At 50.6% G+C, this 17,104-nt stretch overlaps 5 non-coding genes and 2 pseudogenes across 5 annotated transcripts; all 7 read right to left on the bottom strand.

Moving 5' to 3' along the window:
- Positions 1 to 5,450: 5,450 nt before the first annotated feature.
- On the bottom strand, positions 5,451 to 5,607 carry LOC142111992 (U2 spliceosomal RNA; annotated as a pseudogene).
- Positions 5,608 to 6,426: 819 nt separating this feature from the next.
- LOC142112013 (U2 spliceosomal RNA) lies at positions 6,427 to 6,617 on the bottom strand. The gene has a single exon (XR_012681098.1). It is a non-coding gene; the product is annotated as a U2 spliceosomal RNA (small nuclear RNA).
- An 819-nt stretch (positions 6,618 to 7,436) lies between these two features.
- LOC142112001 (U2 spliceosomal RNA) lies at positions 7,437 to 7,627 on the bottom strand. The gene has a single exon (XR_012681095.1). It is a non-coding gene; the product is annotated as a U2 spliceosomal RNA (small nuclear RNA).
- Positions 7,628 to 8,446: 819 nt separating this feature from the next.
- LOC142111989 (U2 spliceosomal RNA) lies at positions 8,447 to 8,637 on the bottom strand. The gene has a single exon (XR_012681093.1). It is a non-coding gene; the product is annotated as a U2 spliceosomal RNA (small nuclear RNA).
- An 819-nt stretch (positions 8,638 to 9,456) lies between these two features.
- On the bottom strand, positions 9,457 to 9,647 carry LOC142111977 (U2 spliceosomal RNA). The gene has a single exon (XR_012681091.1). It is a non-coding gene; the product is annotated as a U2 spliceosomal RNA (small nuclear RNA).
- Positions 9,648 to 10,466: 819 nt separating this feature from the next.
- LOC142111963 (U2 spliceosomal RNA) lies at positions 10,467 to 10,657 on the bottom strand. Its single transcript, XR_012681088.1, has one exon. It is a non-coding gene; the product is annotated as a U2 spliceosomal RNA (small nuclear RNA).
- An 819-nt stretch (positions 10,658 to 11,476) lies between these two features.
- LOC142111925 (U2 spliceosomal RNA) lies at positions 11,477 to 11,649 on the bottom strand (annotated as a pseudogene).
- Between the last annotated feature and the right edge of the window lie 5,455 nt (positions 11,650 to 17,104).

Here is a 17,104-nt window from a genome sequence, read left to right as displayed (position 1 = left end):
TGGATGTGAGGGGGAGGTAGGTGAGAGGGGTAGGGTGATGGAGTCACGAGCAAAAAGTTTTTATTGAGGACAGACACAAAGGGAAGGGTGCATAAATAGACATGACATTCAATAATACTTCATGCTGTGAAGGGGAATGGGTTGGAGGGGGAGAGGGAGGGGAGCACAAACCAAAGTTTTTTATTGAAAATAGACACAATGGGGAGGAGGAGAAGAGGGGACAACAATCAATCAATTACAATCAATCGTCGTCTTCATCTTCCTCAGGACTGTCAAGGGTGTTATAGTCTCTTAACAGGCTATGGATAAGCCTGCGACAGTCCTGGATGGTCATCTTCTCCCGCTTCAAGATGAGGCGGTTCCTGGCAAGCCACATAGCGTCCTTAAAACAGTTCATAAGGCGCCAGGCCTCCTGGATTGCCTCAACGGTGTGAGTCCCAGGAAATAATCCATAAAATACCGAATGGTATGAAAGGCAAGTCCTGGGCACACTGTCCTTAAGTTCCTGTTCCAGGGCATCCAACAATGCCTGTGCAGTGGGACAGTCCCAAAAGATATGTTGAGCAGTCTCCCTCTTGGTAATACAAAAGGGGCAGTGAACATATCTGCACAGGTTCCGGGAGTGCATAAATGTCCTGAGAGGCAAACCCCCCTGAATGGCCATCCATGCAATGTCTTTATGTCCATTAGTCAGTCTCTTAGAGGCCACATTCTCCCAAACATGTTTGGCCGTGGCCACAGGGAGCCCTGGAACAGACTCCATAATGTCCTTAGCTCTGATGAGCTTGTGGATAGTTTTAGGTTTCCACAAGTCTGGTTTAAGTCCCTCCAGATGGTGCTCCCTCACAAATTGTCCAACATCCAGGTAAAACCAAGGTGTAGTCCAGTTGTAAGGGAAGGAGCTGTCCCACTTGTCCCAACCAAGTTTCCTCCAAAGAGGAAGAAGGAAAAAGCGTGACATGGACTTCCCAGCAGAGCAAACGTTCTTTTCAAGGAGTGTCCTGCGGATACAGTTGCAAACAAAGAAGGCACGCAGCATGGTGGGGATATCCGGGATCCCTTTCCCACCTTTGTGGGGCTCCTTGTACATAACTGACCGCTTCACTCTGTCCATTTTGGAGCCCCAGATGAAGTGAAAGACTGTCCTCGTGATGGTCTTACAGACGGCAGCAAGAGGTGGCCAAGCTTGGGCCGTGTACTGAAGAACGGGAAGAATCTCGTTGCGCAGTACCAGTGCTTTCCCTTCGATGGTAAGAAGTCTGAGGCTCCACAGTCCAATCTTTTGCCGGACTGTTGCCAGTCTCTCTTCCCAGCACTTCAGGGCCGCCTCCTCTCCACCGAACCAAACTCCAAGAATTTTGATGAAGTCCGGCTTGATTGTGAAGGGGAATGCAGCGGGGGATGACAGGTGCCACTGACCAAACAGCATTGCCTCTGACTTCCCGCAGTTGACTTTTGCCCCTGAAGCTTGGCCGAAGTTGTTGCAGGTCTGGACGAGTGCTGCCACCGAACGCTGATCAGCGCAGAAGACAGTGACGTCGTCCATGTAGAGCGAACACTTGGCCTCTAGTCGGTCTGGACCCGGTGCGGTGATCCCTCTGATCTCTGGGTTTCGCCTGATGGACATCGCAAAGAGCTCTATACAACAGACAAAAAGGAGAGGTGAAAGAGGGCAGCCTTGTCTGACCCCAGACAGTACAGAGAAGGGGTCAGTCTTCCAGCCGTTCACCAACACAGAGCTGTAAATATCAAGGTACATCAGGTTAACATAAGAACAAAACATATCACCCAATCCAAACCTGCACAGAACCTTACGCATAAAACCATGAGAGACACGATCAAAGGCCTTCTCCTGATCAAGACTGACCAGGGCCACATGTGCATGGCGGTCTTTGATATAATGAACCGTGTCCCTCAGCAGCGCAAGGCTGTCTGCAATCCTTCTACCAGGAATGCCACAAGTCTGATCAGGATGAACAATTCGCCCAATGACAACCTTTAGCCTGTTGGCTAGTACCTTGGCCAAAATCTTGTAGTCCACGTTCAGGAGGGAGATGGGCCTCCAATTTTTGAGGTCACATCTCTCTCCCTTGCGCTTGTACAAAATCGTGATCAAGCCCTCTCTCAGAGTAGGAGGCATCCTGCCCTCCACCACCATCTCCTCATACAGCTCTAGCAGGTCCGGGCCAATGAGGTCCCACAGCGCTACATAGAGCTCGGCTGGGAGGCCATCACTGCCCGGGGTCCTGCCCGGCCTAAAGGATTTAGCGGCAGAGTGCAGCTCCCCCAAGGTGAGGGGGGCATCCATAGCTGCCCTACCTGTAGGATCAATAGGGTTAGTGATACCTGACAGGAAAGATTCAGCTGCGTCGTCGTCTGTAGTCTTAGGGGAGTAGAGTTTGCCGTAGTAGTCTGAGACGACTCCCATGACGCCCTCCTTCCCCCTCCTGGGGGTGCCAGACTCGTCCCGCAGCTCAGTCAGGGGCGTGTGGCCGGAGTGGAGTTTTCTGAAAAAGAAAGAATTACATTTCTCACCCTTCTCCAGATTCTCCACCTTGGAACGGAAGATGATGCGATTGGCCTCTTCCTCGAAGTGCCTTTTCAGGCCCCCTTTGGCCTCAGCCAGATCATCCTTCACATCCCAGCCGCAGAGTTGGAGATCCAGCAGGGACTGCAGCTGACGCTGAAGTCTCCTGAAGTTTCTCTTCCTCTCGCACGCCTGTTGGCGGCCTTTAGCCTGAAAGAAACTGCGAAACTTGCCCTTGACATACTCCCACCAGTTAGACATACAGTCAAAATACATTTTGTCATTTTTCCACATTACATAGGCATCCCTCAGCTCAACCATCACCTCTTCCTTTCCCAGCAGAGCGCAGTTCAGCTTCCAAGAGCCAGGGCCGGGAGGGAACCCGTGACCCAGAACACCTTCAAAGAGAATGGCCCTATGATCAGAGAAAAAGCAGGGAACCATGACATGCCTGTTTTGTCTTACCGCTCTCGATGTAAACACAAAGTCAATCCGGGAACGCACTGAGCCATCGGGGCGGCTCCAAGTATAATTCACAGAGCCGGCCCCCATAGATCCCACTGCATCCCGCAGGGATGCTTCGGCTACCATCTCCTGCAACAACCTGGAAGAAACATCAAGTTTAGCATTAGTACAAGAACTCCTACCATCTTCCTCTATAGGACAGTTAAAGTCCCCAGCCATCACTACCGCCCTGGTGGTTGCGAGCTGGGCCCGCAGGGTCTGGAAAAGCTCCAAACGCTCATTCTTACCCGGGGATGCATACACACAGATAAGCCTGATAGGCTCACCCGCCCAGGAGCCATCTACGATAAGCAATCTGCCGCAGACAAACTCCTGAACGGAATCTAATGTGAAGAGGCTTCCCCTGATAAGAATGGCGACCCCTGCAGACTTACAGTCACTCCCCCCAGACCAATAGGAGGGCCCGTGAGACCACTGCCTCCCCAGATGCCTGTAGGAACTAGAGAAAGGGAGAGAACATTCCTGCAACATGTAAACATCACATTTCTGACTGTCAAGAAAGGTAAACACAGACTGACGTCTAATCTTATCCTTCACACTCCTCACATTAATGGTAAAAAGAGAAAAGTTAGCCATTAGTTGGGAGAAAAAAAAGAGTTAGCCCAGTCAATACATCAGTTACCCTCCTTGTCCGGTGGGACTTGGTCCGGTCTGCCCGTGTCCCCTTCGGGTGGGAGCAGACCTTTCTCCTCTAGCTGGTCGAATAGGCAGATTTGGGGCAGTTGCAGGAATTCTTCCTCCTCCTGCTCAGAATCCAGCAACTCATCCACCATCTCTACCAGGGCCCCCTCTGACGGGAGAGGGTCCTCTTCCAGTTCGATTGCCTTTTTCTTGGAAGGGTCAGAGTCGCCTGCTGGGCTGTCCAGCTCTTTCCGCTTCCTCCTTTGTTTGTTCTCATCACCTGCAGACACAAGAGGGAGGAGGGGGGGGAAATCCTCCAGGGAAAGGGGGGGAGCTGCAGTAGCGGTGGAGGGGGTTAGTGCTACTGCAGGGGGAGGGGGTGTTGTGACAGCGGGGAGGGAGGGGGGGGCTGTCACAACAGGGGTGGGAGATATCTTACCAGCTCTTGGCTGCGGTGTGGGCTTCTGTTGCTTCCTCTGGGCTGGCTTGGGCTGCAGGGTAGGGGCAGGTCCGCTTTCCGGCAGTCCAATCCCGGCAGCTGCAGCGTAGGATCTGGCCCTCTGGGGGCAGTCCCTGTAGATGTGGCTGGCCAGGCCGCAGAGGTTGCAGGACAATTTTCTTGGGCAATCCTTGGACTCGTGCCCCGCCACCTTGCAGTTCCTGCAGGCTGAGACCTTGCAGCTTCTTGCCATGTGGTCAGCTTCCCCGCATTTTCTGCAGTTCCTCGGCTGATCGGCATAGTGAAGAAGGCCGGCAGAGCCGCCCAGGGCGAAGCTTGATGGCAGGTGTTGGAGTCCGTCAGTTGCCGTGCTGTCTTTCCTCAGTCTGATGATAATGGACCACTTGCCTGTCCAGAAGCCGTTGACATCCAGGATCTTGGAGGGGTCCTTGACCACGGAGCAGAAGCGGCTCAGGAAGGTAGCGATGTCCTTACCAGGGGTGTGAGGATTTCTCATGGAGACCGTTACTCTTCTCTCCTCTCTCTGGATGGGGCAGTTCCCCACGAAGCGGGAGAAGGGAGACTCCGGTCTCGCAGTCTTCACTGCCTCCCAGTACCTCTTGCAGATGGCAATGGAGGCGAAGGTGATGTACCATATCCCTTTCAGGTAATTCTGCACGCTGAGGGTTTCAGCCTTGGAGAAGCCCTGGTCCAGGATCATCTTCTTGCCGAAGGTCTCGGCCGTCATGTCTGGGACCCTTCCTTCCACTTCCTTCAGCTTCAGGACCACGGTCTGCCTCATCCAGGGTTCCAGAGTGGGGGTCTTCTGGGGGTTGTCCTGGCTGGGCTGGCCTTGTCCGGTAGCAGGAGGGGCGGTGGAGGCAGAGGTTCCGGCCACGGGGGGAGGCTTCGGGGCGGTGGTCTTTCCTCCCTTCTTCCCAGGGGCAGGAGCAGGGGTGGAGGCAGGAGCTGGGGTAGCTGAGGCCATCGTCCTGGCTCTTCCTGGGGTAGAGAGGCTGGTCGTCCGGGGTGGAGGGAGCAGTGCAGATGTCCTCCCGCTGGGTAGAGAGGAGCAGGGGCTTCCGCTGAAGAGGAGGCGCTTCTTCCAGTGGAGCAGGGCCCGAGGAGAGGAGGGCTTCTTCAGCCGGAGGTGCTCCCGGCGTCTTCTTCCCGGCAGGCAGGGGGGGTCGGCAGCGCTTCTTCCCCGGGGTCGGTCTTCTTGCTCCTGGCCGGCTTTGATCGGGTAACACAAGTCTCAAACAGTTCCTCACCAGGGTTAGAGTGTGCTATCGGATGAGCCACACTCAGGTATGTCCTCTGGGTTTTGGGCAGGAGAGAGACAAGTGCACCATGCAGCAGAGTCTACATCAGCCCCTCACCAATGTTAGAGTGCGCTATCGGATGAGCCACACTCAGCATAACCTCCACCGGGTAGTTGGTAAGCTGATAAGAACAGATACTACACTTGATCTTAGCCAAAAGGCCGAGAAGCGATAACCTGAAAAGGGACCCAGGAAAGCGCCCGCTTCTCAGGCTAGGCCTGACAACTGTAGGAGACAGCCACGCCACACGCCGTATACTTTCTTCAGCGGCGGCCCACAACACTCCATTGCTGCACATTCTAGGCCCGACTAGCCTGAAAAGCCTGACACCTTCACTGGGACCCTCTTTACACCTCTCTGTCTGCAAAGGCACGCACATGAGCCGAGGACTTTTCAAACGAGATGCCTGCAAAATTTGCATTAACTCCTCCCCTTGACCATAAGTGCAACGACGCCCGCTGATTAGTCGGCCTGCCGTTCCGTCCTCGTCTCCCCAGGCAATTAATCACACTGTCTGCCCAGCTTCTTTCGGAATATTCACAGCATGTCACAGAAACAGCACTTCAAGGTGCATCACAATTGTTTCTCGGGCCACCGGCAAGTAAATAGAAAAGGAAGCTGCATGCTGCAACAGCAGCAGGGTTCTAAAAGGTGTGTGTCATAATCCTCACTTGCCTTTATTATGTCACTGGGTCCACAAGAGGGAGACACACTACGTCAGATTAATAGTTTCATTCATTCGGAGATCCAATTGAATTTGCAAATCACAAGTTGCTCCATTAAAGGAATAATTGGATCAATTCAGTAATCCTTTTGGACAAAGAAAAGGGTCTTCTTATCTGCAAATGCTTGTTTGCTAAAAGAGATAAGAAACAAAACAACAAAAAGACACAATAAATTGACACGAAATAAGACACAGGAGACAAAAATCTGTTCTTATGTTTTTTTGTTGCTGAAAAGAGACATGATTCTATTTTTTGATAACTGGATAAGAGAAGTGCACCGGTCCTGGAAGTACTGCAATACCAGGTCAATGCGTGGAGTGGACAGAGCAAGCTCTTCTTCCATCTCCCTGTTCTAAAAATCCATTTAATATATGGCCCCCAGATAGGGGGCGTATCAGATATTAAACTGATAAGAACAGATACTACACTTGATCTTAGCCAAAAGGCCGAGAAGCGATAACCTGAAAAGGGACCCAGGAAAGCGCCCGCTTCTCAGGCTAGGCCTGACAACTGTAGGAGACAGCCACGCCACACGCCGTATACTTTCTTCAGCGGCGGCCCACAACACTCCATTGCTGCACATTCTAGGCCCGACTAGCCTGAAAAGCCTGACACCTTCACTGGGACCCTCTTTACACCTCTCTGTCTGCAAAGGCACGCACATGAGCCGAGGACTTTTCAAACGAGATGCCTGCAAAATTTGCATTAACTCCTCCCCTTGACCATAAGTGCAACGACGCCCGCTGATTAGTCGGCCTGCCGTTCCGTCCTCGTCTCCCCAGGCAATTAATCACACTGTCTGCCCAGCTTCTTTCGGAATATTCACAGCATGTCACAGAAACAGCACTTCAAGGTGCATCACAATTGTTTCTCGGGCCACCGGCAAGTAAATAGAAAAGGAAGCTGCATGCTGCAACAGCAGCAGGGTTCTAAAAGGTGTGTGTCATAATCCTCACTTGCCTTTATTATGTCACTGGGTCCACAAGAGGGAGACACACTACGTCAGATTAATAGTTTCATTCATTCGGAGATCCAATTGAATTTGCAAATCACAAGTTGCTCCATTAAAGGAATAATTGGATCAATTCAGTAATCCTTTTGGACAAAGAAAAGGGTCTTCTTATCTGCAAATGCTTGTTTGCTAAAAGAGATAAGAAACAAAACAACAAAAAGACACAATAAATTGACACGAAATAAGACACAGGAGACAAAAATCTGTTCTTATGTTTTTTTGTTGCTGAAAAGAGACATGATTCTATTTTTTGATAACTGGATAAGAGAAGTGCACCGGTCCTGGAAGTACTGCAATACCAGGTCAATGCGTGGAGTGGACAGAGCAAGCTCTTCTTCCATCTCCCTGTTCTAAAAATCCATTTAATATATGGCCCCCAGATAGGGGGCGTATCAGATATTAAACTGATAAGAACAGATACTACACTTGATCTTAGCCAAAAGGCCGAGAAGCGATAACCTGAAAAGGGACCCAGGAAAGCGCCCGCTTCTCAGGCTAGGCCTGACAACTGTAGGAGACAGCCACGCCACACGCCGTATACTTTCTTCAGCGGCGGCCCACAACACTCCATTGCTGCACATTCTAGGCCCGACTAGCCTGAAAAGCCTGACACCTTCACTGGGACCCTCTTTACACCTCTCTGTCTGCAAAGGCACGCACATGAGCCGAGGACTTTTCAAACGAGATGCCTGCAAAATTTGCATTAACTCCTCCCCTTGACCATAAGTGCAACGACGCCCGCTGATTAGTCGGCCTGCCGTTCCGTCCTCGTCTCCCCAGGCAATTAATCACACTGTCTGCCCAGCTTCTTTCGGAATATTCACAGCATGTCACAGAAACAGCACTTCAAGGTGCATCACAATTGTTTCTCGGGCCACCGGCAAGTAAATAGAAAAGGAAGCTGCATGCTGCAACAGCAGCAGGGTTCTAAAAGGTGTGTGTCATAATCCTCACTTGCCTTTATTATGTCACTGGGTCCACAAGAGGGAGACACACTACGTCAGATTAATAGTTTCATTCATTCGGAGATCCAATTGAATTTGCAAATCACAAGTTGCTCCATTAAAGGAATAATTGGATCAATTCAGTAATCCTTTTGGACAAAGAAAAGGGTCTTCTTATCTGCAAATGCTTGTTTGCTAAAAGAGATAAGAAACAAAACAACAAAAAGACACAATAAATTGACACGAAATAAGACACAGGAGACAAAAATCTGTTCTTATGTTTTTTTGTTGCTGAAAAGAGACATGATTCTATTTTTTGATAACTGGATAAGAGAAGTGCACCGGTCCTGGAAGTACTGCAATACCAGGTCAATGCGTGGAGTGGACAGAGCAAGCTCTTCTTCCATCTCCCTGTTCTAAAAATCCATTTAATATATGGCCCCCAGATAGGGGGCGTATCAGATATTAAACTGATAAGAACAGATACTACACTTGATCTTAGCCAAAAGGCCGAGAAGCGATAACCTGAAAAGGGACCCAGGAAAGCGCCCGCTTCTCAGGCTAGGCCTGACAACTGTAGGAGACAGCCACGCCACACGCCGTATACTTTCTTCAGCGGCGGCCCACAACACTCCATTGCTGCACATTCTAGGCCCGACTAGCCTGAAAAGCCTGACACCTTCACTGGGACCCTCTTTACACCTCTCTGTCTGCAAAGGCACGCACATGAGCCGAGGACTTTTCAAACGAGATGCCTGCAAAATTTGCATTAACTCCTCCCCTTGACCATAAGTGCAACGACGCCCGCTGATTAGTCGGCCTGCCGTTCCGTCCTCGTCTCCCCAGGCAATTAATCACACTGTCTGCCCAGCTTCTTTCGGAATATTCACAGCATGTCACAGAAACAGCACTTCAAGGTGCATCACAATTGTTTCTCGGGCCACCGGCAAGTAAATAGAAAAGGAAGCTGCATGCTGCAACAGCAGCAGGGTTCTAAAAGGTGTGTGTCATAATCCTCACTTGCCTTTATTATGTCACTGGGTCCACAAGAGGGAGACACACTACGTCAGATTAATAGTTTCATTCATTCGGAGATCCAATTGAATTTGCAAATCACAAGTTGCTCCATTAAAGGAATAATTGGATCAATTCAGTAATCCTTTTGGACAAAGAAAAGGGTCTTCTTATCTGCAAATGCTTGTTTGCTAAAAGAGATAAGAAACAAAACAACAAAAAGACACAATAAATTGACACGAAATAAGACACAGGAGACAAAAATCTGTTCTTATGTTTTTTTGTTGCTGAAAAGAGACATGATTCTATTTTTTGATAACTGGATAAGAGAAGTGCACCGGTCCTGGAAGTACTGCAATACCAGGTCAATGCGTGGAGTGGACAGAGCAAGCTCTTCTTCCATCTCCCTGTTCTAAAAATCCATTTAATATATGGCCCCCAGATAGGGGGCGTATCAGATATTAAACTGATAAGAACAGATACTACACTTGATCTTAGCCAAAAGGCCGAGAAGCGATAACCTGAAAAGGGACCCAGGAAAGCGCCCGCTTCTCAGGCTAGGCCTGACAACTGTAGGAGACAGCCACGCCACACGCCGTATACTTTCTTCAGCGGCGGCCCACAACACTCCATTGCTGCACATTCTAGGCCCGACTAGCCTGAAAAGCCTGACACCTTCACTGGGACCCTCTTTACACCTCTCTGTCTGCAAAGGCACGCACATGAGCCGAGGACTTTTCAAACGAGATGCCTGCAAAATTTGCATTAACTCCTCCCCTTGACCATAAGTGCAACGACGCCCGCTGATTAGTCGGCCTGCCGTTCCGTCCTCGTCTCCCCAGGCAATTAATCACACTGTCTGCCCAGCTTCTTTCGGAATATTCACAGCATGTCACAGAAACAGCACTTCAAGGTGCATCACAATTGTTTCTCGGGCCACCGGCAAGTAAATAGAAAAGGAAGCTGCATGCTGCAACAGCAGCAGGGTTCTAAAAGGTGTGTGTCATAATCCTCACTTGCCTTTATTATGTCACTGGGTCCACAAGAGGGAGACACACTACGTCAGATTAATAGTTTCATTCATTCGGAGATCCAATTGAATTTGCAAATCACAAGTTGCTCCATTAAAGGAATAATTGGATCAATTCAGTAATCCTTTTGGACAAAGAAAAGGGTCTTCTTATCTGCAAATGCTTGTTTGCTAAAAGAGATAAGAAACAAAACAACAAAAAGACACAATAAATTGACACGAAATAAGACACAGGAGACAAAAATCTGTTCTTATGTTTTTTTGTTGCTGAAAAGAGACATGATTCTATTTTTTGATAACTGGATAAGAGAAGTGCACCGGTCCTGGAAGTACTGCAATACCAGGTCAATGCGTGGAGTGGACAGAGCAAGCTCTTCTTCCATCTCCCTGTTCTAAAAATCCATTTAATATATGGCCCCCAGATAGGGGGCGTATCAGATATTAAACTGATAAGAACAGATACTACACTTGATCTTAGCCAAAAGGCCGAGAAGCGATAACCTGAAAAGGGACCCAGGAAAGCGCCCGCTTCTCAGGCTAGGCCTGACAACTGTAGGAGACAGCCACGCCACACGCCGTATACTTTCTTCAGCGGCGGCCCACAACACTCCATTGCTGCACATTCTAGGCCCGACTAGCCTGAAAAGCCTGACACCTTCACTGGGACCCTCTTTACACCTCTCTGTCTGCAAAGGCACGCACATGAGCCGAGGACTTTTCAAACGAGATGCCTGCAAAATTTGCATTAACTCCTCCCCTTGACCATAAGTGCAACGACGCCCGCTGATTAGTCGGCCTGCCGTTCCGTCCTCGTCTCCCCAGGCAATTAATCACACTGTCTGCCCAGCTTCTTTCGGAATATTCACAGCATGTCACAGAAACAGCACTTCAAGGTGCATCACAATTGTTTCTCGGGCCACCGGCAAGTAAATAGAAAAGGAAGCTGCATGCTGCAACAGCAGCAGGGTTCTAAAAGGTGTGTGTCATAATCCTCACTTGCCTTTATTATGTCACTGGGTCCACAAGAGGGAGACACACTACGTCAGATTAATAGTTTCATTCATTCGGAGATCCAATTGAATTTGCAAATCACAAGTTGCTCCATTAAAGGAATAATTGGATCAATTCAGTAATCCTTTTGGACAAAGAAAAGGGTCTTCTTATCTGCAAATGCTTGTTTGCTAAAAGAGATAAGAAACAAAACAACAAAAAGACACAATAAATTGACACGAAATAAGACACAGGAGACAAAAATCTGTTCTTATGTTTTTTTGTTGCTGAAAAGAGACATGATTCTATTTTTTGATAACTGGATAAGAGAAGTGCACCGGTCCTGGAAGTACTGCAATACCAGGTCAATGCGTGGAGTGGACAGAGCAAGCTCTTCTTCCATCTCCCTGTTCTAAAAATCCATTTAATATATGGCCCCCAGATAGGGGGCGTATCAGATATTAAACTGATAAGAACAGATTTTTTGATTGAAAAAGTAGCTTTATTTTGTATAAAGTACAAAAAACACAGTTCATACATTTCATTCAAGTGTACGCAGTACACCGTAAGACATGATCATGCATACGTTTTAGTGCAATACAGGGCATAAAGTACAAGACATGACATCCTACACTATATACATCAAGTACTGCACTAACCATTCAAACTTTACAGTGTATTACAGTGCAATAAAATAACATTGGGTGTGAGGGGGAGGTAGGTGAGAGGGGTAGGGTGATGGAGTCACGAGCAAAAAGTTTTTTATTGAGGACAGACACAAAGGGAAGGGTGCATAAATAGACATGACATTCAATAATACTTCATGCTGTGAAGGGGAATGGGTTGGAGGGGGAGAGGGAGGGGAGCACAAACCAAAGTTTTTTATTGAAAATAGACACAATGGGGAGGAGGAGAAGAGGAGACAACAATCAATCAATTACAATCAATCGTCGTCTTCATCTTCCTCAGGACTGTCAAGGGTGTTATAGTCTCTTAACAGGCTATGGATAAGCCTGCGACAGTCCTGGATGGTCATCTTCTCCCGCTTCAAGATGAGGCGGTTCCTGGCAAGCCACATAGCGTCCTTAAAACAGTTCATAAGGCGCCAGGCCTCCTGGATTGCCTCAACGGTGTGAGTCCCAGGAAATAATCCATAAAATACCGAATGGTATGAGAGGCAAGTCCTGGGCACACTGTCCTTAAGTTCATGTTCCAGGGCATCCAACAATGCCTGTGCAGTGGGACAGTCCCAAAAGATATGTTGAGCAGTCTCCCTCTTGGTAATACAAAAGGGGCAGTGAACATATCTGCACAGGTTTCGGGAGTGCATAAATGTCCTGAGAGGCAAACCCCCCTGAATGGCCATCCATGCAATGTCTTTATGTCCATTAGTCAGTCTCTTAGAGGCCACATTCTCCCAAACATGTTTGGCCGTGGCCACAGGGAGCCCTGGAACAGACTCCATAATGTCCTTAGCTCTGATGAGCTTGTGGATAGTTTTAGGTTTCCACAAGTCTGGTTTAAGTCCCTCCAGATGGTGCTCCCTCACAAATTGTCCAACATCCAGGTAAAACCAAGGTGTAGTCCAGTTGTAAGGGAAGGAGCTGTCCCACTTGTCCCAACCAAGTTTCCTCCAAAGAGGAAGAAGGAAAAAGCGTGACATGGACTTCCCAGCAGAGCAAACGTTCTTTTCAAGGAGTGTCCTGCGGATACAGTTGCAAACAAAGAAGGCCCGCAGCATGGTGGGGATATCAGGGATCCCTTTCCCACCTTTGTGGGGCTCCTTGTACATAACAGACCGCTTCACTCTGTCCATTTTGGAGCCCCAGATGAAGTGAAAGACTGTCCTCGTGATGGTCTTACAGACGGCAGCAAGAGGTGGCCAAGCTTGGGCCGTGTACTGAAGAACGGGAAGAATCTCGTTGCGCAGTACCAGTGCTTTCCCTTCGATGGTAAGAAGTCTGAGGCTCCACAGTCCAATCTTTTGCCGGACTGTTGCCAGTCTCTCTTCCCAGCACTTCAGGGCCGCCTCCTCTCCACCGAACCAAACTCCAAGAATTTTGATGAAGTCCGGCTTGATTGTGAAGGGGAATGCAGCGGGGGATGACAGGTGCCACTGACCAAACAGCATTGCCTCTGACTTCCCGCAGTTGACTTTTGCCCCTGAAGCTTGGCCGAAGTTGTTGCAGGTCTGGACGAGTGCTGCCACCGAACGCTGATCAGCGCAGAAGACAGTGACGTCGTCCATGTAGAGCGAACACTTGGCCTCTAGTCGGTCTGGACCCGGTGCGGTGATCCCTCTGATCTCTGGGTTTCGCCTGATGGACATCGCAAAGAGCTCTATACAACAGACAAAAAGGAGAGGTGAAAGAGGGCAGCCTTGTCTGACCCCAGACAGTACAGAGAAGGGGTCAGTCTTCCAGCCGTTCACCAACACAGAGCTGTAAATATCAAGGTACATCAGGTTAACATAAGAACAAAACATATCACCCAATCCAAACCTGCACAGAACCTTACGCATAAAACCATGAGAGACACGATCAAAGGCCTTCTCCTGATCAAGACTGACCAGGGCCACATGTGCATGGCGGTCTTTGATATAATGAACCGTGTCCCTCAGCAGCGCAAGGCTGTCTGCAATCCTTCTACCAGGAATGCCACAAGTCTGATCAGGATGAACAATTCGCCCAATGACAACCTTTAGCCTGTTGGCTAGTACCTTGGCCAAAATCTTGTAGTCCACGTTCAGGAGGGAGATGGGCCTCCAATTTTTGAGGTCACATCTCTCTCCCTTGCGCTTGTACAAAATCGTGATCAAGCCCTCTCTCAGAGTAGGAGGCATCCTGCCCTCCACCACCATCTCCTCATACAGCTCTAACAGGTCCGGGCCAATGAGGTCCCACAGCGCTACATAGAGCTCGGCTGGGAGGCCATCACTGCCCGGGGTCCTGCCCGGCCTAAAGGATTTAGCGGCAGAGTGCAGCTCCCCCAAGGTGAGGGGGGCATCCATAGCTGCCCTACCTGTAGGATCAATAGGGTTAGTGATACCTGACAGGAAAGATTCAGCTGCGTCGTCGTCTGTAGTCTTAGGGGAGTAGAGTTTGCCGTAGTAGTCTGAGACGACTCCCATGACGCCCTCCTTCCCCCTCCTGGGGGTGCCAGACTCGTCCCGCAGCTCAGTCAGGGGCGTGTGGCCGGAGTGGAGTTTTCTGAAAAAGAAAGAATTACATTTCTCACCCTTCTCCAGATTCTCCACCTTGGAACGGAAGATGATGCGATTGGCCTCTTCCTCGAAGTGCCTTTTCAGGCCCCCTTTGGCCTCAGCCAGATCATCCTTCACATCCCAGCCGCAGAGTTGGAGATCCAGCAGGGACTGCAGCTGACGCTGAAGTCTCCTGAAGTTCCTCTTCCTCTCACACGCCTGTTGGCGGCCTTTAGCCTGAAAGAAACTGCGAAACTTGCCCTTGACATACTCCCACCAGTTAGACATACAGTCAAAATACATTTTGTCATTTTTCCACATTACATAGGCATCCCTCAGCTCAACCATCACCTCTTCCTTTCCCAGCAGAGCGCAGTTCAGCTTCCAAGAGCCAGGGCCGGGAGGGAACCCGTGACCCAGAACACCTTCAAAGAGAATGGCCCTATGATCAGAGAAAAAGCAGGGAACCATGACATGCCTGTTTTGTCTTACCGCTCTCGATGTAAACACAAAGTCAATCCGGGAACGCACTGAGCCATCGGGGCGGCTCCAAGTATAATTCACAGAGCCGGCCCCCATAGATCCCACTGCATCCCGCAAGGATGCTTCGGCTACCATCTCCTGCAACAACCTGGAAGAAACATCAAGTTTAGCATTAGTACAAGAACTCCTACCATCTTCCTCTATAGGACAGTTAAAGTCCCCAGCCATCACTACCGCCCTGGTGGTTGCGAGCTGGGCCCGCAGGGTCTGGAAAAGCTCCAAACGCTCATTCTTACCCGGGGATGCATACACACAGATAAGCCTGATAGGCTCACCCGCCCAGGAGCCATCTACGATAAGCAATCTGCCGCAGACAAACTCCTGAACGGAATCTAATGTGAAGAGGCTTCCCCTGATAAGAATGGCGACCCCTGCAGACTTACAGTCACTCCCCCCAGACCAATAGGAGGGCCCGTGAGACCACTGCCTCCCCAGATGCCTGTAGGAACTAGAGAAAGGGAGAGAACATTCCTGCAACATGTAAACATCACATTTCTGACTGTCAAGAAAGGTAAACACAGACTGACGTCTAATCTTATCCTTCACACTCCTCACATTAATGGTAAAAAGAGAAAAGTTAGCCATTAGTTGGGAGAAAAAAGAGAGTTAGCACAATCAATACATCAGTTACCCTCCTTGTCCGGTGGGACTTGGTCCGGTCTGCCCGTGTCCCCTTCGGGTGGGAGCAGGCCTTTCTCCTCTAGCTGGTCGAATAGGCAGATTTGGGGCAGTTGTAGGAATTCTTCCTCCTCCTGCTCAGAATCCAGCAGCTCATCCACCATCTCTACCAGGGCCCCCTCTGACGGGAGAGGGTCCTCTTCCAGCTCGATTGCCTTTTTCTTGGAAGGGTCAGAGTCGCCAGCTGGGCTGTCCAGCTCTTTCCGCTTCCTTCTTTGTTTGTTCTCATCACCTGCAGACACAAGAGGGAGGAGGGGGGGGAAATCCTCCAGGGAAAGGGGGGGAGCTGCAGTAGCGGTGGAGGGGGTTAGTGCTACTGCAGGGGGGGGGGGTGTTGTGACAGCGGGGAGGGAGGGGGGTGCTGTCACAACAGGGGTGGGAGATATCTTACCAGCTCTTGGCTGCGGTGTGGGCTTCTGTTGCTTCCTCTGGGCTGGCTTGGGCTGCAGGGCAGGGGCAGGTCCGCTTTCCGGCAGTCCAATCCCGGCAGCTGCAGCGTAGGATCTGGCCCTCTGGGGGCAGTCCCTGTAGATGTGGCTGGCCAGGCCGCAGAGGTTGCAGGACAATTTTCTTGGGCAATCCTTGGACTCGTGCCCCGCCACCTTGCAGTTCCTGCAGGCTGAGACCTTGCAGCTTCTCGCCATGTGGTCAGCTTCCCCGCATTTTCTGCAGTTCCTCGGCTGATCGGCATAGTGGAGGAGGCCGGCAGAGCCGCCCAGGGCAAAGCTTGATGGCAGGTGTTGGAGTCCGTCAGTTGCCGTGCTGTCTTTCCTCAGTCTGATGATAATGGACCACTTGCCTGTCCAGAAGCCGTTGACGTCCAGGATCTTGGAGGGGTCCTTGACCACGGAGCAGAAGCGGCTCAGGAAGGTAGCGATGTCCTTACCAGGGGTGTGAGGATTTCTCATGGAGACCGTGACTCTTCTCTCCTCTCTCTGGATGGGGCAGTTCCCCACGAAGCGGGAGAAGGGAGACTCCGGTCTCGCAGTCTTCACTGCCTCCCAGTACCTCTTGCAGATGGCAATGGAGGCGAAGGTGATGTACCAGATCCCTTTCAGGTAGTTCTGCACGCTGAGGGTTTCAGCCTTGGAGAAGCCCTGGTCCAGGATCATCTTCTTGCCGAAGGTCTCGGCCGTCATGTCTGGGACCCTTCCTTCCACTTCCTTCAGCTTCAGGACCACGGTCTGCCTCATCCAGGGTTCCAGGGTGGGGGTCTTCTGGGGGGTGTCCTGGTTGGGCTGGCCTTGTCCGGCAGCAGCAGGGGCGGTGGAGGCAGAGGTTCCGGCCACGGGGAGAGGCTTCGGGGCGGTGTTCTTTCCTCCCTTCTTCCCAGGGGCAGGAGCAGGGGTGGAGGCAGGAGCTGGGGTAGCTGAGGCCATCGTCCTGGCTCTTCCTGGGGTAGAGAGGCTGGTCGTCCGGGGTGGAGGGAGCAGTGCAGATGTCCTCCCGCTGGGTAGAGAGGAGCAGGGGCTTCCGCTGAAGAGGAGGCGCTTCTTCCAGTGGAGCAGGGCCCGAGGAGAGGAGGGCTTCTT

This window comes from Mixophyes fleayi, assembly GCF_038048845.1.
Source record: "Mixophyes fleayi isolate aMixFle1 chromosome 6 unlocalized genomic scaffold, aMixFle1.hap1 SUPER_6_unloc_1, whole genome shotgun sequence".
Lineage (NCBI taxonomy): Eukaryota > Metazoa > Chordata > Amphibia > Anura > Limnodynastidae > Mixophyes > Mixophyes fleayi.
The sequence above is the reverse complement of the archived record's forward strand: the minus strand, read 5'-3'. Positions and strand labels throughout refer to the sequence as shown.